The sequence below is a fragment of the Alligator mississippiensis genome, chromosome 5 (assembly GCF_030867095.1).
Source record: "Alligator mississippiensis isolate rAllMis1 chromosome 5, rAllMis1, whole genome shotgun sequence".
NCBI classification, from domain to species: Eukaryota; Metazoa; Chordata; order Crocodylia; family Alligatoridae; genus Alligator; species Alligator mississippiensis.
Window position 1 is genome coordinate 14,144,063 of NC_081828.1, and position 23,964 is coordinate 14,168,026.

A 23,964-nucleotide genomic window follows, 5' to 3' on the forward strand; every position below is an offset into this window, starting at 1 on the left:
GCCAGAAGCTTCTGAAATATTCCATGAGGTCTGACTTGCGTTCTGTGCATTACCTCTCGATCTGCTAGGCCTGGGGGAACTTGTTTAGCTTTTTAAAATTAATTTGCACAAACACTGTGGGCTTGAAAGTTTAATTTGAAATATAACGTTGGTGGGTTTGTGGTAAAAGGGGCAGAGAGGATAAGATGACAAGAGGAGCAGAGGGGACGATTTAAAAGCAGGTGTGGGGGAGGATGAGCGAGAGGGGAGAAAGGAAAAATATGACTGAAAAAGTAAATTCATCATATGTACCATATATAGGGCACCCACATGTGCCTGTCTCTCTTGAAGAATGCCTATTTTTTAAATACATACACAGACATCCTTAAAACATTACCCAGACAAGATGCTCTAATGCACATCTCTCTCTCCCTGCCACCAGGGCAAGGATAAGAGAACAAATGTATGACAGATATTAGTCACTTTGCTTAATGCACTACTGGATGTGGTCTAGCTACTAGGGTGACGAACGTAGTGTATGCATTTATATAGCATAGGAAGAGCTCTGGAGAGATTCACAGGAGTCTGACCTCCGGTTGCAATTCATGTCTTAGAATTGCAAATCCAGTTACTCTTGCGCTGGGTCCCATAACTTGCCATCAGTGCACACACTATACGGGCTTTCTCCTTTAGCTAGTGAATCCATTCCTTTTAAAGCATTGTTCCAATTTTAGGGGGGTTGGGGTGGAAGAAAATGTACAGGAGGGGAGAAAAGTCTCTGATATTGTGCTGATTGTATGATCCAGGTCAGAACCCCTCCCTCCTCCCACTCCCCACTCCTCTAACACCACCCCCACTTGCACAAGGCTTTGCCTATTTTTACTGCATTTTTACTTGATTGCACATATTATTATATTAACAGCTAAAGCTTTCCAGAGTACTAAAAAAGGAAGGAGCATTAAAAATACACTGAAAGGTCCTTGAGCTCAATTAACACACACCAGGGGGGTTGGGGGGCTTCAGCTCCAATTATGAAAGGCAAACTTAGCCTTTATTTTTTTTTGTAATATCAGCTAATTAGACTTTGACAACCAATTAGCAGATTTTTAGCTTTACTGAGCATCAAGAAAAAAGGGAGACCAGAAGAACCAACTAGCAAAATGCTCCTTCTCATGCCCCGTACAAGCTATGCTTAAAATCCAGGGGGTCAGATCCTGGGATTGATGTCCCTTGCAGCTGACTGCCAAGATGGTTGCACAGGACATCAATGTAGTACGCAATCTGGCCTGCAAACTTAACCTGACCGTAACTCATTCAGCCCCACTACAGAATAGCACCCTCCATCCGACTTGCAAGGTTACATTTTAACTTCTAATAACCTTTTCTCTATTTTTTCTAGCCTCCATGAAGTACCCAGATGATTATTTAGGATTAATGGATTATCAGAAGTGCCAGTTGGCACACTCCTAGTAAAAAAAAAAAGTGTAACAAATGCAGCTGTTTACTAATAAATAAAGCCTCAGCTGTAACAGAAATAAATTAGATGCATTTAATTGGTCAACTGAAAACCTCCTCTCTTTATTACAATGCTGCTTCTTGTTATTTTATGATGTCAGGGTACATGGCAGACTGACAGAGTGTTTATGAATCACAGTTTGCAGATGGCACTCCTGGTTTTTCAGCAGTTATGAGCACAAGTAGCATGAGGACTCAATAAAGGGGTTTTGCCAATGAGGACCCCCTGAGAATTAGCCGCCTTAATTTCTCTTGTGCCAATCTCTCGCTGACAGGAGCTCTATTTCACAAAACCTACATTCAATAAATTACACCCGCCTGGCAAGAATTTAGAAATATTTAACACTCTGAGGACACCAGTGTCTCAGTCTCATTTCTATTCATTTCTAAGGGATGTGAGATAGGACCTGGAACAGACCCCATGCCATCTCCCTTCCTCCCCATCCCTCCACCCCCACATATAAGAAATATAAGGGACTTCGTAGCCTGGAATATCTCACCCTGCCTACAATGAGATTTCAGGTCTCCTGAGGACAGCTGAAAATCTTGTGCCCTGGACTTTGAGTTGCCCTAACTAATGACAGCTTTGTAATCCAGTTGGGAAATAAGCTCAGATCACTGCACTTGAAGCTTGTGAGCTGTAAAACTTCTGGACTGAACTGTTTCTTATGGTCACTTCAATGAGTTCAGAGCAGAATACATGAGGGACGTGGTCATAATTGTCAACAGATTTGTAAATGTGTGTCATTAGTTATGCGCATAATGGAGTTTATTCTAATGAGCTTGCTCATAAGAACACCGGGAGGAGTTGGCCTCTTTGGAGGAAATGAAGAACAAACTTTGCCCATGCACTTTAAAATGCATCGGTGCCACATAAAGGAGCGTGCAGGGTTTCCTTTCTGTTTAATGCACTGCAGATTTCACTTAGGTGAAGTCAATACATCAGGCTAAACCTCACCACAATGGCTGCAAGCTCATTTCCTACCTTTGCCAACATTTCTAATGGAGAGATGGAAGCTTTCAGATGGGGAGGTGTTCTCCCTATCCGTCACATAAAACCTGAAACAATCATGGCTCTTTAGATCCAGGATGTTGGTATGGAAATACCAAAGGCGACTCATGTCCACATCCTGTCCTGGAACAGAGAGCAGTCCAAGCTGTGGTACCCTGAAAAGCAATGTAACATGGTTGGCTCTGGACACACAGAAGGCAAAAAGTAACCATAAAGCCAACATGATCACCATGGTGCCTTCTTCACTTCTAACAAGTGGGTTAACTCACACGACAGGGTACATGTCATGGAGCAATGAACCATAAGTAATAATATTAGAGCACTAATTTCATTGTCTAAAGACCCCAAAAATCAGCAATGCTTGTATCTAATGCTTGTATTTTGAACCCCTTCTTTGGAAAATCTCCTTCCTGCCTTTCTTGAAATTAACCTAGAAAATGTTGACTGCATGCATGAGGTGGGAAACATCCAGAAAGGTCCATCTAACCCTACTTGAACGTTATCAAAATGAAGTTTTCTATGTATTCAACCAGTTCCCATCCACACCCCTTTCTTTCTTCCTGCTCCCCTTCCCTCCTATCTCCCTCTGCACTGGACTGATGTCTTTCTTATATCTTACTTCTCAGCCAACCACATATAAAAATCCCTGGCACATGCCAAGTACTACAGATGGGTCCATTGTAGCGCACCCTAATATTCATAGCAGACACCCAGGTGTTTCAGTTTATTCTTGTTTGCTAGCCAGAGACAGGCTTTATGCCAAAGGGAAGGCACAGAACACTTACATACCGTGATGTGAAGATATATAAAGACAGACAACTAAGAAACTGAAAAGGAGCAAAAGTGAGAAGCTACCCACGGCATTGGAAGACTAGTCCAGCATCAACGTTCTTGCTTCCTTGGCTCTGTATTGCTCCCCATCCCAGATGGTCTCATCGCTGGATTATGCATTAGAGCCCTTTGCTGCACTGACTTGACCCAGGATTAAACTGGCTCCCTGGGGACCTCCTGCCTGATGCATGTTCTTTAAAGTCTTGTTGATTCGACAGCAGCCATTCATACACAAGGTGCTAGGAGTTGTACACTTCTGACCATTGTCCTTCTCACACTGGTCTCCCTGGGCTCTCATACATTGCTTGTAAATTTTACATAAATGTAAGTGTCTGTAGAGCGTCTGGACTTCCACTCGCTCATTGTCTTAGGTGTTTTTTTAATGGCCTTTGTGCAAACCTCAGGATGTGCAGGTGATACTTAGGAGATTTTGTTGTTAAGCAAACATAACAGGTTAATACTATCCTAATTCCTTCCCCCTCTCCCCATCCCAATTTTTCCTTCCCAGGAGCCTACTCTCCTTCCAGCCTAATTTCCTCCAGTTTAATTAATTTTCAGTAATCACAAGTCTAGACACCACAAGCAGCAGCTTCACACACCAGGTGATGTGCATAAAACATTTTTGGACACTACAAGGAGGCACAAAGCAATTTTATGTGCCATGCTGCCTGAACCTATAGTGCCCACTGATCCTCATCTCCATGCTACTGGAAATAGCTTCCCTGATGGGAACTGGTCCATGGTGAAGCAAGAATGTGACATGAAGTCATTTCTCCCCCCATCTCTCCCCCCCCCACCCCCTTTTTAAGATTTTTTTTAAGGATTCAAATGAATTAAGTGTTACCTTTAACTTAACACTCTTTTTCTTAATAGTGGCAGAGGAGGAAATGGCTGTGAGGCACTTGGTGTTATTGGAGAGGGAGTCACGGTATGTTGGTCATCTCTGGGGACAGTTAGAAAAAGAGGACACTTGAAAGGGAATCTGCCATGGAAAAGAGAGGGGAAGATTTGGGTAGAAAGAGCATATCAGAAATGTGAAGGTAGTGGCATGATCCTTGGGCAAGAATGCATAGGAATGCCGAGATCTCTCTTGGATGGTAAAAATCACATATTTCCTAATCTGCAGGTAACAGCACAGCAACTCAGAGCAGTTCACTTTCTAACCTATGCATCATATGTATTGTTTTTTGATACACACATACATAAATTAATTTTACGTGCTTTTTGCTATGATCCTATTCTTTATGGCTCAAGACTGATGCTGCTTTTCCTCAGTATCATCCAACCCAGCAAGCACAGGCACTACCTCTTGGCAGGCTGCGAAGGACCAAGCACGCTGAAGATGAGGTACAATCGATCCAAATAAGATGAATTCTAAATATGGATACTAGAACCTGTAAATATTGAATACTTTCATGGAGGTTGTGTTCCCCCTCTCCCCCCAATTTGGGGCACAGAAAAAAAGATCAAAATATGCTAAACCTGGTGGCCACCTAGCTATTTCTTTTGACATCTAGCTCTTTCAGTCTGACTCCTGAAAGACCAAAAAAGAAATAGTAGTTGAAACTACTTGACAGAAGGGAGAGTCAGCTTGTGTATGTGTTAGTGAAGTCCTTCTAAAACTGGTTACAGAGGAGCACTACTGAAGTAGTGTCGCCCCACTCAATCTGAGGTTTCGCATGGATAGCTAATGAACATGGTTCAAAATGCTCTTTCCTCTTCCAGTTTTGATCACCTACCTTTCACCATTGTTTAGTATCCTCAAGCAGGACAAGAAGCCAAACTCATAATGGAAACCATCTCCTGCCAAATCAACTTATACTCTTTAATGGGAAAGGCCAGTCCATACTACACATTATTATTAGCAAACATGTTTGCTTATGCTCATGAGACTGAAAAGTGGGGAAGACATGTCTTTACTACACTCAAAAGGATCAGCTCCTTCCTCATAAAATATAGGCACTTGAGGTTTGGTGTTCTTAAAAAAAAAAAAAAAAAAAAAATGGCACTAAGACTATACCACATTGTTTATTAAAGATCCACAATGACATCTTTGCTTCAATTAGCAATGAAAAAAAAATCTCACATGGTTAAAAGACTGCATCTTAGCTCAGATCTAATGAATCTTTTGACCAGGTCCAATTTTCCCATTTTCTGATCAATTTGCTGTGTTCACTGATGGCCGTCAGCCAAGACTACCTAAATCCTGAAACTAATTTTTGTGTTTCCAGCAAGCAAAATAAAACACAGAAATCCACTTGTTCCACACACTAAACTATATTTCTGAGTTAAGAGCTAAATTTCCTCCTGCACATAAGATGCCAAAAGACTAGGAGTCTACTTCAAAAGGACTTCCTCTCTCTCTCCCTCTCTCCCCCGTATTTAAATTAGTAGATTATGTGAAACTCATATTTTATAGCTCTGCGCAAAAATCTTAACAATTGCTTACTAATATTATGCAATGACATAATGCCATTTGTGGAAGTGTAACATAAAGGGATGGACTTTTACTGGTTTCTGATAGCAGGCCTATCCACTAATATATTCTTTTTTATCAAAGCCTTCTCAAAATTTATTGACCCCAGCAGATTTCTCTGGTTGCTTAATTATAAGAGAAAGATGACAGCATAGAGGCTTAGTGAATCAGTATAAAAGTCCGTTAAGATGCTTCATTACAACAGCAGAGCATTGGTGAAAAGAGACATGTCAAAAGTGCCAGTCCCAGGATCCTATACAAAAGAACAGGGCTTTTCTGCTAACTAAGCCTAATGGTGGGTACTTGGACTCTGCACAGTGATGTGGGATTGAATCTATTAGCTTACCTTTATAGGCCTGGGCACACAATATGCTTACATCAGTATAACGTACATCAGTTCTGTAGGATGATATAAATTACACTGAGACCCAGAGGAGACAGATGCTTTCCTATCCCACCGAGGTGCATGCAATAGGCAGCTATCACCTCACCACTAGGAGGCAAATGAGCCTGTAGTGACAGCCTGTTTGCCTTGAGCAAACTGCGACCCAGGAGAGGCTGCAGACACGCGACATGTAGAACTTATACCAACACAGCTTTACCCCTGATTTCCCCCAAGATAATTCTGTAGCAGATCAGACTATGTGACAAAGGGATGACTGTCATGAGTCCGCTCCTTTTTTGCACCGGTGTAGACATGTAGTAATGCCCAGCCTCTGTGTCAGACTGGGTATGACCTAGTAGCTCCAGGCTAGAAGAGGTATAAAATAGATTTTGATGTCTTTTGGAAGCTAAGGGGAAAATAGGAACAGTAAAACAAAAACCATGCAAAGTAAACATCCTGGACCCAGACAAACCAGAAAGCAAGCGCTGGATAAGACTGATGTTGTGGTGTTGCTCTTTAATGCTCCCAATAAATTCAGTCCCCTAAAAAGGGTAAGCTGAACCACTTGAGATGGATGTACTATGTTGTAGGAGCAAGACAGGAGCTCACGCTGTTTACAACAAAAGAATACGAGTGCTGAAAGCAATCAGTACCTTTCATTTTAAGTCTCCAAACTTTGGCACATCGATGAGGATGTAGTACAGTTTCTCCCTCAGAGAACCTTTGTCTTCTGCTTCTAATGTTACACTAGAAATGACCTTTTTCTCAGCAACTTCAAGCTCCAAATCTGCAGTCCTGGAGAGATAGAAAGGGAGCCACCAGTGAGAAAGGTGCATTTCAAGCCAGTCCAGAGAGGTGATACTCCCCCTCTATGCGACTTTGGTCAGGCCGCAGTTGGAGTACTGTGTCCAGTACTGGGCACCGCACTTCAAAAGGGATGTGGCCAGCCTGGAGAGGGTTCAGAGGAGGGCCACCCGCTTGGTGAGAGGGCAGGCCTTACGAGGAGACACTGAGGGACCTGAACCTGTTCAGCCTCAGCAAGAGGAGGCTGAGGGGGGACCTGGTGGCTGCCTACAAACTCATCAGGGGAGATCAACAGCAAATAGGCAGAGCCCTTTTCTCCCCAGCACCACCTGGGGTGACGAGGAACAATGGTCAAAAGCTGATGGAGAATAGGTTTAGGTTAGAGATCAGAAGGCAATATTTTACAGTTAGGGTGGCCATAATCTGAAACCAACTTCCCAGGGAAGTGGTCCTCACCCCTACCTTGGGCAAATTCAAGAGGAGGTTGGACGATCACCTGTCTGGGGTCTTGTGAACCCAGCATTCATTCCTGCCTGTGGCAGGGGGTCAGGCTAGATGATCTGTTCAGGTCCTTCCTGACCCTAGCTACTATGAAACTATGAAACTATGAGAAAAGCAAATCCTACAATGGCAAGCTCCTGTGCAGTTTTGGACTCAGTAACATCATCTATCTTGCATAGCGGCTACTAATTTCAGAGGTCATATTTTGCACAAGTCATATCATGGCAATGGAAGACTGTTAGTTTCAGAGCTGGTCAGAAAAAAAGAAAAAGAAAAAAGAAAAGAAAAGAAATGGCAGGAAGCATCTTTCCACGGTCTCTGCCTCAGACCTTGCAGGTCCACCCACCTCATCCCACTCTCCTTGATGTAAATATGTAGGCAGAAAGTCCCTTCGGGGCTCTCTCAAGTGTGGGGTCACAACCCCCACAGCAGCAAAGCAGCAGTATTTCAATTAGGCGATGCTGGGCAAAGAAGGAGTTAAAGACTAAGAGTGAAGTAGTTTGACGGAAAAGGTAGTTCACATATGCATCAGTAAACACTTGTGGTACAGGTGAAGAGGTTAGATGATGATAATGATGATGAATCTTTAATTTCCTCAGGGCAGGAATGACACTTCCTTTACTTGTTTGTCCAGCATCTAGCACAGTAGCACCGTTAAGCCATCTTTCCTGCCCACACTTTGTATCCCCCATCCTTTGTATTTTAAAATAGAGGAAGCAGTGCAACGAGCCCCTCTTCCTCAGATTTAAGCTGATGTCTCAGTCCCTGTCTGATAAACTAGCCATGGAAAAAGAAAACAAGTCAAACCAAATAGGGAGGACCTTGGGGGTGGGGGAGAGTGAACACAACCTGATTATTTCCCCATAATATGTTTGCATCTCAGGAAAACTGTATTTGTGAAAGTCCTGCACCTAGACATCTCTCATTTGTGTGACCATCACTTGCTCAGCATGATATCACCGGGCTCTCTTCACTTGGCAACACCATAGGATGGAGTATTCTTGTTCTTGAGCAATTTCTCCAGTTTATTAGGCATGAACAGGCTTCTCTTAGAATCAGGCATGTACAATGTGTATAACCTATACCTCAAACAAATATTTATTATAGCATCTGAAGGGGAATCCCTAGCCCACAACAGTATATGTGTTTTGCTTTATGTTCTTATTCAGAATCACGGGCATACACATCTTTGCACTGCCTGGCTCTTTCTTGCTGTAAGAAGACCCCTGCAAACCTCCAAAGCTGTTTGCTACCTGGTAACAATGACGTTTCTTTTATACTGCTTTACGTGACAATAGGAGCCAATTGAACTAGACAGTTCTGAAGTTAAAATAAGTATAGATTTGTCTACACAAGGAAGTTTGTGCACAGAAAGCTCAGGGGTGACCTGTACTTTGCACTAAACACCCCATATGGATGCTCTCAGCATATACACCTGGAAAGCTGGATTACTTGACTTTCAAAGCAGAGTAAGCAACCTCATAGAACGGCACTCCTACAGGGTGTTAGTGCAGGATCAATAGTTTATTGGAAATTCACATCCTAGCTGACTGTTCACTACCTTCCTCTCTAGCAAGTCCTAGTGGTAGATTTCAATTTTAAGTTTTAAAAACCAAAGTTAGTGCACTAATGAAGATTCTTAAGTGCTGAAACAGTTTTCATTTGTTTAAAATGACTTTCTTTTAATGGATCCCATCCTGTTTTTGTTTGGCCCCTCAGGCCTTCAAATGGTTGAGTTTTCTTGACTGACAGCTCCTTTTTGTAAAGTTTTATGAGTTGTAAGAAGTATACATGTGGCATACAATTCATACTTACGCTGGTGAACACATACTGCCGGGTTAGTTCCATGATCATCCGTGGAATTATTTCTGTAACTGCTCACCAATGTAAGTGAAGGCAGTAGACCCACAAGCATGGAGAGTAGTAGAAGTGCTTTCAGGTTTCTCCAATCTGGGAAAAAAGGTATCTTCTGACCTTTCCAGACTAAGCAGCACAGCTGTAATTTTTAATATTAGTGCTCAATTTGCAGATTTAAAAAAAAAGCAAACAGTGCTTTGTGCAATAATTTTGATTACAATCACCTAGTGAAGATTCCAAGATTTTGGGAGCAGAGAAGTGACTCAATAGGTCAAATAACTCAATTATTAGTGAACCTTAAACTTTTTGTCACCATTTGTCCCTTTCTTCTTTGGACAGCACTGATTTTTGCCTCTCTCCTATGTCCTCTGTGTATAACTTTCATAAAAGTTTACAACTGTGTCATGACAATGAGGGCTTCCTAGATTTTGGCAAAGCCAGCGTAGATGTTTGTAAACAGGTGGAAGAAAAAGAATCCTAGCCAATCAAGACAAATGCAGGGAAACTGCAAGGAGGGGAAAGAATGAAATAAAGAGGACAAGTGAAAGTGGGGGAGAGGATGGATCCTACCCCCAAAGGGCAGGAGTAAGAAGTCAATGTGGTGGGAGATTCCTTTCCTAAAAGGAGCTGAGGAGATGGAGAGGATGAGGAGATCCCAGTCCCAAAGGGAAGGACAGAGGGTCAATGTTATATTTCTTGTGCCACTAAAAACAGGATTGGTCAACATTTCCTAGGGATAGTAAATATACCCTCCCCACGTTCACTTGGGCTGAAGCAGCAAAGCCAGCAGCTTCACCTGGCATCTTCCATCTCATTTGTCTCTTCTTCCATGTCTCAAAAAGGCTGCAGTGGCACTGGCTTTCCTGCCAAGGTTGTTATCACTTGAGTTGACTGGGGATTAAAGCAGACATGAGTATCCAACTAGGCTAGGGACACACATTCAAAAAGCCTGAAATGATTCAATCATTGCAGGTTAGTCTAACCTGGCTAGGCTGAATCAGTTTGCAACTGCAAAGACATTCCAGAAATGCAGGCACATGCCTGCAGTGACTCAGGCTAGAAGCTGGAGGGGTGCAAAAGCAGCCATCCCTTCCCTTCTACAATGCTGAGCTGAGGGGGGCATGGCAGGCCCCTGCAGGACACTCTGATTAGCGAGGGGTTCTCCTCCCCTTCTCTGACCAGCCCAGCAGGAAATTGAAACACAATGTTTATCACCCCTAGAAAACAACGGAGGAACACTACCAGCTGACCTGTTGATTAGTTCCAAAAAGTCCTAAGTGGTCACCGCTCTATCTCTGTCCCAGTGAAATTGGAGAGACACACACACAGACACCTCTTGCATTAGCTAGCATACCACATGCCTAGGGTCTATGGGACTGGGGTCTGTGCTGTGGGAGATGGGAAGGAGGGAGGAGGGGATTCGTGCTTGAGCAGTGAGGGGGGAGGGGCAGGCAGGGGGAAGCCAGACAGACCCTGCTGTGCCTGCAGTCTCTGCTGGAGCTCCAGCCAGGGAGCAAAGGGTGGGGGGGGCAGCTCTGCTGTGGAGCAGAAAGCCCCACCCAGCCCAGAGAGCATGCTGGGAGGCTGGAGGACTCTGATTTAATTTAAACAAGGAAGGGGTCTGGGACAGTCATTCTATAAACTGATTTGACCCAAATCAGTTAAGTCTGATACTACATTCTACCAGGTTTGTCTCAAACCAGTTTCAGCCATTTTCAAACTGGTTTATATGCACTGGACATCTGTTCTGTTACAGCTTTAAACCAGTTTCTGATCACTTAAACCAGTTTATGTGTAATTTCTGTCCCTAGCCCTAGAGGCTCCAATTTCTTATGGCCCCTTAACATGTATGTGGCCATGATTTGTAATGAAACCTGTCCTGGCCTTGCTTCCACTCTCTGCTCCCTCCTACACTACAAGAAGCTCCAAATTCTGGCCCCCCACCCCATGAGAGTTGTTTGACCAAAGGCCAGCCCTGATTATATATGGCATTCATGTACCATGAAACTTCAGATGTTACATTGTGACATTTAGGGGATCGGTAAATCTCTATTGCCCCAGGGCTCCATAACCTGAAAGTCAGGGATGAAAGGTCAGCAATATTTCCGTCGTAGAAGAGAGACTTTTGTGCACTCTGCCCAGACAAGCCCAAGAGGAAACACTGCCAGAAAACAGGGATGCATCTCTGTTTTGTAACTTTTCATTGTTTACTACTTCTCTGAAAATTTTAAAAATACACACAGGATGCTCTGGGAACATAGCCAAAGCCATTTCAAATGGGCGGAGTGTCGATACCGCACTCCACACACCAGTCTGCTACTTAAAGGAGAACCTGAAGTGAATTTGTGAAAACCTCCCCTAACAAAAACATCAGTAAGAAGCCCCCCAAATCTAGAGAATTTAACATATTTCCTTTTAGCGATTTGACTAAGCATGTGGATTTTTGCTTTGAGACACAAATAGGGCACTTATCTACATGAAGAGAAGCAGGCAGGAATTTTCTATGAAACTATTTTTTTTTTAATCTGAAAATTATGACTTGTAGAAAAAAAAAAAAGTGTCCAGGGGAAAGGGATGTTTTTGATGGAATTTCCTCTGCCAAAAAATTGGGGGGGAAAATTTTGGAAACAAATGGTTTGGGCAATTTCAAAGTGAACAACATCTGAATTCTGAGCCCAAAGTGACTTTTCGTTTCAAAACTTGTTAGAACAAAAAGACCAAAGTTGAAGTTATCTGTTTTGTCTCCCCTGGCTTTTTTTTCAGTTCACTAAAATGTGACAGTAATTTTTCATCTTCATTTGGGAGAGGGGAAAAAAATACAAAATCTTAAAATTGTGTGTGTGGTGGGAAAACATTTTCCTGCCCAGCTCTACTCGTAATATCTTTGTGAAATACTATTATCCCCAGTTTGAAGATGGGAAAATGAGGCATTAGCGAGCCCAAGTAACTTGCCAGTGGGCACATGGGAAGCCTATGACCAAGCTCAGAGTCAAACCCAACTCTTTTACATCTGTCACACTTAAACCATGGAACCATCCTTTATTTTTATGAATTTCAAGCCAATAAATGAAAAAAAAAACAACCTGTCTTTTACTCCATGTTCCTCCCATCCAGTTTGGCTTTGTTCAAGATTTTCATGCAAGTCTTTTAAACCCTGATTTAAAGTCTAATGACTTCAGTGGGCTTACTTCTGTCAGGCCTACATTGTCCCACTCCCATCCCATTCCCCTTTGACCAGATAGTATTAATCATATGAAAGGGTACAATAGCTTGCTTGACTGGAGGCCAGATTGCTTTTCCCTCTTGGAGCCAAGACAGGGTTTTGAAACCCAATTTCCATGGGGTAAAAAAAATACTTGACCCAACTGAAGTCAGTGGAAATACTAACACCGAGTTCACCAGAGTGAGATCAGACACTACCTGCTAAAGAACATCTATATTAAACTCACTGGGCTGTGGTCAAAAGGATTAATTTGCCAAAGTGCATTTGGGAGAATGCTTCCACCTATTTACATTTTCACAGACTTCTTGTCACACTTTTAGCTTCTTTTCTACTTTGGAGATCTCAAAACAACCGAAGAGTCTCCCAATGCCTGAAGAAGGGTACTTGTGCCCAAAAGCTTGCAAAGACCTTTTTTTCCAACTATTTAGTTGGTCTAATAAAAAATATCACATATTCCCCTGCTTGCCTTTGGGAGAATGAAAAATTTGTTGCAGGCAAAAATCACTGGGGAGGGGAAAAGGGTGAAGAAGATGGAGAAAGGATAAAATCCTAATCTAAGCTAAGTCAATGGAAGTTTGGCTATTGATTTCAGTATAGACAGGATTTTATCCAGTGTCCTCAAAAAGCACTGTCTTATATATGAATGTTTTTCACTGGATTATATTTAGTCTGTAGCGGCTTTAGCTGAAGTCTGGCTCAGGCTGCAGTCCAGACATGTTGCTGTGCCAGCAGCAGGTACTTTTCTTCTACCCATGAAATTATTTATTTAAAATGTTCACAATTAAAAAGGAAACAGGTTTTTTCTGTCCACAGTGGGTGGTTTTTTTCTTAAGTCATTTTGCATTGAATGTCACTTAAACAGCTAACCTGGAAAGATGAGGGATTTCATCGTTGACTGGCATGATGTAGATGTAAAGTGTCCCTTGGACTGTGTGCTTGCCATCTGTCAGCTTCATGGTAAAACTATCCTCTAGGCTTTCTGTGTCATCATGCATGTACACTAGCATCAGTCCTGCAGGAGGGGGGGTGGGAAACCTGCACACTGAAAAGTTAGAGCACAGCAGGCAAGTCATCTTCAAAAGGACATTCCAGTTCTCAAGATGCCGGTGATAATCTTTAAAGGACTATGAAGCCTGGAACCCCCATAATCCAACAGTTTTATCTTGCTCTCATTTTTTAAAAATCATTATTACTGGTACTACCACAGAGCTTAGGACCCCACTCTTCCAAGTGTTGTATAGCACCTAAAACAAAGGGCCAACCCTGTCCCAAAGAGCTTGTGATGTAAGTAAAAGGCAGCAGCACTAGGCTAAGGGAATTTGCCTTACTAATGTGTCTTGCCAGCCAAGGTCCACTTTGCTCCGTTACCCTCTTTTTGAAATGCATGATGGAAACAGTATAGAGGACAGATCCAATTGATGTATTCAGGATTTTGAAATGATTCAAAGGAACATGCTCACAATTGGAGATGCTGCTCCTGAGAGCCCTGCTGGACCTTGTCCCTGGACATCCACAGCTGAGGGAACTGGGTTAGGCCCTTAGTGTCTGGCTGCTAAGTCTGGCTCACCAGCACACTTGCAATGCCTCGCAGGCATTTTGTTCCTATTTAAAAAGAGGTATGTATAGCTAAGTACATTTAAATAACTGAAAGAACCATTTAGCTTCTACATTTTTGCTGAGAAGAAGAAATTAAGGTAACATTGGCAGCACATTTTCCAAAGAGTTCAAACACCTGCCATATATCTTGCTTCAAGCAGTACGCATAGGTACACACATCAAGCAAACAAATCACATTTTAACTCTAAGATTCAACTTATTGAATATTGGAATAGCATCTCAAGGGTCCTGGGAGATGTTCACCATCAACTGTAATGCCTCTGTTAAAGGCACTTTGATTTATCACAATCAATTTAATCTGTGTATAAAACTCGAGATTTCTTTTCTCCCTCTTTAAAGATCTTTCTTTACATAAAAGAGATTGATTTTTCAGTCAGTTCGGTTTATGGAATTGACTGGGGTATTTTTTTTTTTAATTTAAATGAGGTCTTTTCAAATTTTAAACACACGCTTTTTACATTAGTGTTAGCAGTTTCTCAGCTCAAACCCAAACCGTTTGTGGGTCGCTGGGGTGCCAAATAGCCCCCAGCCCTGAGCCATTTCCTCTCCACACCCCTCTCCCTCTTTTCACTTGGCAAGCACGAGACACAGATGCCAAGCTGTGGAAGGTATTTTTCTGCTGCATCTGGTTCCTTAGCAGATTCTACAGGCAGTTGTGTTGGCAGCTTCAGAGATGCCTTTGGGTCCATCACATGCTTAAGCTACTGGCTGAACTGGCCAGTTCTCTTGTACATCATTTTCCTTTGGCCCAGATTGTGTTGCAAAGGGGATGAAATTGTATAGACATTTAAGAACAAGCTTTTGTGGAAATCATCCATGGAAACTGAATGGAAGCACTTGTGTGTTCAAAAAAAAAAAAAAGGTGGCGGGAGGGAAGAAGATGGGGGAAGATTGTACAATTGTTCCCTTATGCTTGCAGAAAACTACAAAATGCTGTGAATGTTCAAACAAGCCAGAGAGTCAATGTAGTACATATGCATTACAGTCTGAGTAACTAGAAGGCCTCAGTTCTTTCTGTTGCAGTAGGAAGTCCCCAGCTCAATTTGCACAGAAAGTATTCAGGAGACTGCAATTCAATCTCCTTTCTCAAGGCTGAAAAGCTTAAACAAATACTGAGCCGGCTGCAATGAATTGTGGCTTCCAGCAGAGGACATCCACAGCTCATGCAATGGAAATCTAGTGGTAATCAGAGGCAAGCATTTGTACTGCAAAGCTGATAAATGAAAATTATTACGCATTCAGAACCCAGGATCTGACCCCAGCCTTTTAAAAGTTGCATTCAGTAAAGACAAAACACCCTATGAACAGAGGGCCACATTCCTCCTGAACAGGCCACAAGAGTGACTGTAATTAAGCCAAGCCTCATAATAGCGTGTTAACACCACAAGCCCAGAAGAACATATTGTTCGCGTGCAATCAAATATAATCCATGTAGCCCTGATGCAGTGGACGTGTACAGACAATAAAGCCCAGTGAAGGGAAGCCAAAGTTCCATTACTCAGACCTTGTTTGAGCTCGGCCAAGGAAAAGCTGTGAATTTGTAAGTCTTGATGAAGCACTGCTGAGTTCAGCGACTTGTACCAACTGAGGTCTCTGCCATAGATTCCATTTAATAACAATCCATACCCAGGAGGGCTAGCAATGGAGAAACTCAGCATATCCTGAGGGACGTCCAGATCTTCAGTACTCAGAATCCCACGTCCTATCACACAGAAGTCACCTTCCATTATCTAGAAGAAAGTAGAGGGAATGGGGAGGGGAAGGGAAGGAGGCACATCTTTAGGTACTGCTGAAAGGGAGAATTGAGTACTAGAGTGAAAGATACTGGAGGCATCTATACATTTCCTAAGAGACTCCTCTGAAGGCTTTTAGTGCTGAAAGACAGAAAGATGAGCGTTTATACTGGAAATTGTTTATAAAAATTATTTCTGGAGACCAGATGCACACGAGGGAGAGAATGCAAGATTTGGACAATTTTTTTTTATCCAGGGCTGATTCAGATAGGCAGGCAGTTTCAAGGGGCCCCAGGACACAGTAGAGCACAGCATCTGATTTTTATTACTATCCTTAAATAGATTTATGTGGGCTCCTTCCTCCAGATAGATGGAAGTTGGATGACTCCACAGGTGTCAGATTTGCCTGCACTGCCTTCATGCAGGGAACTCGAGATTTTATCTGGAATGAAAAGCCTATTTGTATTGTATGATCTTTCCCCCCTCACAGCATACGCACCTTTAAAAAGAAAATACCGCATGTACTTGTTTTGCATTGAAAACGAAATTATAATACAGTACAAAGCCAACACTTTTGTGCATGTGTAGGTTGTATATCTCAATGTCATGAAAAAGCAAACAAGTGTGTCTAAGCAGGCCACGTACCAAATTACATAATTCAACGGGTATACCATTTGGATTCTATAAGTAAACTATTTTTTTTTTAATCTTCTAACTGGGAGAATGCAAGCAACCTGGTGATCCTGAGGAAATGATTTTATTTTGCTGCAATAGAGTAGGCCTCACTCACTAAATGTTTGTGAGGTTAGTCGTGGTACTGGAGTGGAACCGGACTTTTATAAAAAATACCTTTGTGTAGCAAATTCTCTCATAAAGGACCATAACAGAAGATTATTTCCAACAGGTATGTTGGAGGCATCTACTGTACTGCATACTGAGTCAGGGGTGGGTCCAGGCGGGTGGAACTGGAAACCCAAAGGCAAACTGTTCAGCCTTGGTTCATGGTCTAATCTGAATGAGTTGCAAAACACAGCCAATTAGATGCTTAAATCTCTATGATTTTTAATAATCCAACATGAAATTAGCAGCATTTCTTATGCTGACCACATCTCCAAGGGGTTCAAAATGATTTCAGTTTTATAAAATAAGAGGATAGAGCGGAGCAACATTTTAGGGATTATATCACATACACACACACACACTATTTTTATATATGTGTGTATATACATTATATATTATAATAAATAATATTTTATAAATATATAAAATCAAAACCTTCTGCTGAAATCAACATAGTTTTTGGAATATTTGGCCCACTAAAACTACTCATTTTAGCAAACTAATTTGGGGAATGTTTTGGCTGACCAGAAACTACACTTTTTAAGCTAAATATATGTGCAATCTCTGTTCAGCAAAAGCATTCCAAAAATCGGTGTTGATTTCTGTTTATCATGAGTGACTGGTGCCTCCTGAATCTGGGGGGCACCCGCAGAAGCCACCGACAGTGGCAGCCCTGTTAGGGGGCACCGGCCCTACCGACAGCACCAGTGTTGGCCATCGGGGGGGGCACTGGCCCCTTCAGGGGAGGCACGTGCATCCCAGTGCACCACCTACCAGTCGCCTATGCTGTTTATTAAAAAGTGAAAGAAAACCCCTTGAAAACAAAATAGTGGGTTAAAGACGATTGTTTTCAATTTTGCGATTCACCAAAAAACTTTGCAATTCGCTCCGGCCCTCCCCTCCCTGGAAGAGAGAGGCTCTCTGACACAGGGCGCAGTCTCCTGCTGCAGCCTGAGTCATAGTCCCCCAACACCTCCAACAGGTCCCCCCTCGCCGTAGGGCTGCAAGTCTGGGGTTTGATGTGCTGCCGGGGGGGATGCCCACCCTCTCCACAGCACTTCAGAGCCCTGCCTTCACCTGCAGTCCCACACATAGGGCTGAGGGCACCAATGTGAAGTGCTGCAGATGTAGTTTCCCCCCAGTCCCCATGGCAGCCTGCAGCCTACTCTGGGTCTGCTGTCTGACAGCTGGAAGGAGGGCAGTGTTCGGAGGGAGGGTGTGATCCCTTGCGACCATCAGCCCCGACTAGTGCCCTGGGCTGTCCTGTTTTCAGGCAGACAGGAGAACCTGCAAAGCGTGCTGAATGAGTGCTCTGGGGTCCCCTGGCCGTGCGCTTCCAGTGGTGCAGACTGTCTGCAGAGCACACAGACAGCTCCTAGCACCTTTGTACAGCTTTCATCCAGTTAGGTTTCAAGTGCCTGAAACCAAGTGGCTAAACACCAACCATATGATTTGAACACTGGTACGTACCCCAAGACAGCAAACTGACAAGGGTATTAAATGAACCGCTAGACTTCTCCATCTAGCTTAGATGGATTATATTTAGTTTTACTATGTTGTGTAAAATTCGTGCTGCCATTTTTATTTTTCTTGGCTAAAAACTGCTTATGATTAATACCACTGAAATAGCAGCGCAGCGCCTAGGCAAAAGAAGAAAAAAAAAACACGGGGAGGGGAATGGAAATCATCCTTAGACTTGAAAGAGATCGATGTAGAAATTCAGCCAAAAACTAGAGCTGGGCTGAAAAAAAAAAATCATGCTCATCCTGAATTTCAGACAAAATGAAATGTAATCGTTGTAATTTAATGGCCAAAAGTTGATATGGTTGGGGGAACAGTTGAGGAGGGAGAGTTTGCCAGCAGGGATAAATAAATACAAACTAGTAATATGTCATTCATCTAGTCACAAATATTAAGGCCAAACAGGATCTGTTAAATGATCTTGTGCAGCAAGGGCTATAGAATTTCAACCAGCTTCTCTTGCTCCATGCTTGTCCCCAGAAAGGCATCCTGTCTTGAAATGAGGACCTTAAATTGTGAGTATACCGTGTCCATGGATAGTTTGGTCCAATGATTAATCATGCTGATGTTTAAAAAAAAACCTGTGCCTTATGTGAGCCATTCATATATTTAATGTCTTTCAGACATGTTTTGAGTGTAAGCGTTAGGCCCAGCCATTCACCAGCCTCTTCACCCAGCCTCCAAGGGATTCTGGGTAAGATCCTGCAGCAGTGAAATCAATGGGAATTATGTCATTGATTTTAAATGTGACCAGGATCAGGCCTTCTCTGTACAAGTCCTCTGACAGCAAGAGAATTTCACCCTTGTAAAAAAAAAATCATGCCTTGCAGATTGCCTTTGAAGCATCCAGCCACAGCTTTGCTAAGGGAAGTATCCAAGTCATTTTACATTAAAAAAAAAATCTATAACACGTGCTTACAAACCCAAACACAGTGCTAATTATAAAATACATAAATAAAGGTTGGGCAAATATCACCAGAAAACAGTTCGTGGAATATTTGCTTGCATTTAAATTAGATTAGACTGAGTTTTCTTCTATGAATAGTTGTGAAAAGAACACATTTTAAGCTTACCATATGCTCCAGTACCATACTTGCATACAGCAAAAAGTTAAGATGCCACAGTTCATCATTCATACCCGCTATGGTAAATTTTACATGATGAATGCAGTTTGAAAGAGTTTCCCAGTGTCTTAGCAATTAGAAAGTTAAAAAATTAAGACAAAACTCTCATCACACCCTTCAAAATTGAGGGTAGTTAAAACTGCCTAGATATTCTTGTTTATTTGTAGTGTGGTAGTTAGGCGTCTCAGTTACGGACCAGGAAAGCAGTATGCTAAGCACTGCATAAACAGTCCCAAGGAGACAGTCCACTGACCCAAAAGCTTACAAACTGTTTATCGGCTGCTTCCCAAACTCCTACAAGCCCCAGACGTATTGCTTACCCCTGATCCCAAGTACAAGGCATATCCACGTACAAAAGACTGCGTACCTTATGTGACCAAATGCAACCCACAAACAGTGCAAATTGCAACTGTCAAAGAGCACATCTGGGTTTTAAAATAGAACTCGTCAAAAAATTGGCCAAATAAATACAATGAGCAAATCTGAGAAAATCATAGTTTGTTTGCAGATGCTTGAGAGTTCCTGGCTGCTAGCCCCGCATGCTGTCCACTGCTCTGTCCCACTTGTTCTCATGACAAATGTAAATAAATGGCTTTATATAACACCGGGCCTAACAATTGACAGGGCTCATTCCCTAAAGAGCCTCAATGCTTTGTGGTGATATAAAATGCACTGTAGCACCATATTGTCTTTAACTCTTTTGCTTTTGCCTTATGTTGCAGCGTTCTTCTGAATGCTCTGTTGGCATCATGAAAGGACAGAGCTCATTCAGGATCAAAACGGATGTCAGTCGCTGATTTTTGTATCTAGTACTTAAGCTCTGATTCAACAATGAGAATCCTGGACATGGGGAAACACAGTGCTGAGGAATGTGTAATTCAATTAAATTAATTGACATTGTTTAAAGTAGCAACCCCTTTGCTAAATCCACCTCGTTCAAAACACTTCGTTTTACTCGTACAGCCTATGTGAAACACTAACGCTGATAAATGGATTAAAGAGGGCTTTGTTTTATTTATTATTTTCCCTGTTTTGCTCTGCTTCACGTGAGCACAGCAGGCACAGGCCTCCTTTCACACTCATCCTAACACACACGTCCTGCTCCAACTTCTCCACTAAGGCTGGAAGAAGGAAAAAAGATTCCACTTTTCAAATACTTGCAACAACTCTTGTATAAAGCCGCCCTTCTTTAAAAAGAGAAGTTTCTTTGAAAATTATAAAAGCTTGGAATGCAATAACACCCACCAATACTGTCAAATAGGTAATTTCAGGATTAAAAAAAAAAAGAGAGAAATTAAAGGATTTGTCCTCCTTTCAAATATATGGTAAGGATTCACTTGTCCTCGTTCCTTTTTAACTTGCTCTCTGATTATAATTCATTGTTCAATTAAAAAAAAATATTTTCAACCTGCCCCATATGATCACCGTATTAGAATTTCTCAGTATACCAGTTGTGTATCCCTTGAAATGCATCATTGATGAATTATATCAACAAGGACTCACGCTTTCATTTATCTTCAAATATTTCACAATCCACTGCAGTATATTCTCAGCTGCAATTTTCACTTTCAAGTTTGGCCACCATGTGTGGAGCATTAATTTCTCTGTTCGCTTGTAATTCATTCAGGGACTTACACCAGCTGAGAACCACATATGGAGGCCCAGATTTACAGAGCTTTTATTTTGTGCCATGGAAGCCTACAAGAAACAATTTTCTATTTGAATATTGAGTGTTTACAGTGGTCTTGTCGTTCACTAGAGACAGCAGATTATGAAATCATATTCTACAAGAATCTTATCCAAAAAAATGACTGTAGCATTTAATAACCCTGCTTGGTTTAAGTGTTTTTAAAGGCTTTTTCTGTTGAATAAAGAAGAATAAAAGATATGATATTTGCTATTAAACAACACATGTCTCCTTTATTTTTATAGGTCCAGTTTCAGTCAGTGTCTGTCTCTGTATCACTCTCTTTGCTATCATCATAACTAGGTTATATTAAAAAATGAACTGGTGAAAAAATGGGCAAAGTAACTTACAGGCAGAAGGGGCTGGATGTCACACTAGTTTAGATAACCACCATACCATCTACACACCAAAATGAAGGCGTTGTACCATGGATAGACACATGCATGCACAGGAAACGAGGGTAACGAAGATGGCAACACTAATCTAAGTACATCCCCAGGTCCCCAGTGATGTTGTATAATCTTCCACTACATCTTCACTCCTGTTATTACCCCAGCTAACCTAGTTAAGGCTAGCACAGGTATGCAGGAAAATACTGCACGCACACTTTCGTTTTGCTGTGCAGACAGACTTTAAACTCCTCTTTAAGGCAGCCTTCTGTCTTTAGCTCCCTTCACTCCTTTTTCCTGTCTGATGCTGATCCCAGTGGTCAATTCTTGCTACTCAAAACAGGAATACTGATTTTCCCTATCCCCCTACTCTTTCCAGAATAGTCACCCTTTCTGATTTCTGTGATAATCAAGCATTTGCAATGCAATTCAAAAACCAATCGAAGTCCAGGCAATAACTGGCAGTTTGACAAACGTATGCATCTTAACAACTTCATCCTTAGAGATTTTATGAACAGTCTTATACATCAATCATTTCTGCATACATGAAATTTGCCACTCAGGTTGTGTGATTAGTCATTAAATCATATGGTATTAAAACTGGTTAGAAAATACTGGTTAGAAGTTTTCCAATCAATCAATCAATTTTTGGTCAGAAAATGACAATTCATCAAAAGCAGCTCATTCTATGGAAACAGTTTATCTCAACACTGTTTTTTTCTGCCAGCTCACCCTCCTGGCCTTTCCAAGAACCAAGACTTTCTAGGACTGATACCATCAGGCTCCAAAACATCTCAAAAGTTTCCATTGTGATAGTTGGCGAGAGTCAGGGAAAAAGGCCCAAAACTCTTTTCAGTTCGACTGTGGAAAAATATCTTTGCTTGCTAGAACGTTTTCTACAAAGACCTAGTTAGGAGCAAAGTCTTTTCCATTTGAAAATGGGAGCCAAAGCAAGAAATTCAGTGAAACAGAATGCAAGAGCCTACACTGAACGGTGCCTGGGATTAATTAACATGGTATACCTTCACAACAGCAGTCAAGGGGATCTTGTATGAGCAAAAGTGGTCAGGAACCAGTAATTCTTCCGCATCTAAGAAAAGACTTGTCTAACAGCATGGATCTTCATAACGCTACGCTGTGGCAATCATTCACTGGATGGCATCTACTGAATCACTGCAAGCCTTGTAGCTAATAGTTTTTCGGGATTCAAAAGGGTTTATATAGATCAGGCTAGCTACTGCTAACAACAATTATGGGACAGCAATTAAACTTCATGTTTCAGGATTTAAGATGATCTCTAACAGTTACAGACCAGGACGAAACCAAACGTGGACACGGGAGATGGGGGAAGAAAGAGTGGGGTATGCTGCAGATGATCTACCTCCCGTGGGCTTCTTACACCTTCAGCTGCAATACTTGGAGCTGGCCCCTGTTAGAAGCACAAGGCTGGACTAGATGGATTTCAGATATAATCAAGCAGGGCTACTACTTGATTCTTTTTTCTAGTTTCCAACCTCCCAATTTATTCCTATTGAAAATGAGTGTGCATCTCATTTTGATGCCTTCTTGATTACAGACAGAAAGTAAAAATCAGCCTTCATTAGTGCTCATCTAAATGGCCATGGGCATTCAATTTAATATCAAAACACCAGCAACTTAATTCTTTTTTTGCCCAAGAATAGTTCAATAAATGTGATGTCCTAACAAGTCACAGAAAACTGATTACAACAGTCATTTAATTACTGAAATGTAATCGATGACAAGTCCCATAAACTGTACAGGCTCTGGATTTCACCCCAAAACTGATGATAAAATGATATTTCAGGTGATAGACTAGGAGGTTGGGCTGGCTGCTCGACTAGCAGCAAGGCAGCCTCCAGGTTTGCGTGTGCCCGCAGATGTGAGTATAAACTCATCTTCATTATGCAAGCGGACAATTAGAGAGAGGCAGACACAGAGCGTGTCCAGGAGCTGTGCTGCATGAATCCGCAGGGCTGCTCCAAGGGGTCTACTTTGCCTCATTTTTGTAGGTTGGCAAACCCAGAGGGAGCAGGACATGCTTCACAGCACAGCACCCAGCCAGAGCACAGATGTCACATCAGCATGACCAGAGACCACCAATGGTATCAAAGGAGAAAATGACATCTATGCACTCATTTACATCGACTGTAAGATAGCAGGAGCAGTTGCTCTGTTTCATCCTGTGTTCCTACGGGGCTAAAATAATGGTTCTCAGTAGGTTTTCCTAGGAACTACTGCAAGACAGCAACAAAAACAACCACGTATCCAGTTAAGTTCACTGTCATGCCCTTTCAATTTTTCCTTGCTAATAAAACCATTTACTGCCCCTGATCCAAGTAATAACTTTCAGCCAATTAAAGAAAAAAAGAAACCCAAATTTAGTAAATGTTGTTGCACAAAGGGACCTGAACCACCATCTGGGCACTGAACATCTGCAATAATTAGAGAA

At 42.0% G+C, this 23,964-nt stretch overlaps 1 pseudogene; it reads right to left on the reverse strand.

Moving 5' to 3' along the window:
- The window catches only part of LOC102567110 (FRAS1-related extracellular matrix protein 1-like), a 131,505-nt pseudogene that overhangs the window by 56,142 nt on the left and 51,399 nt on the right, over window positions 1-23,964 (reverse strand).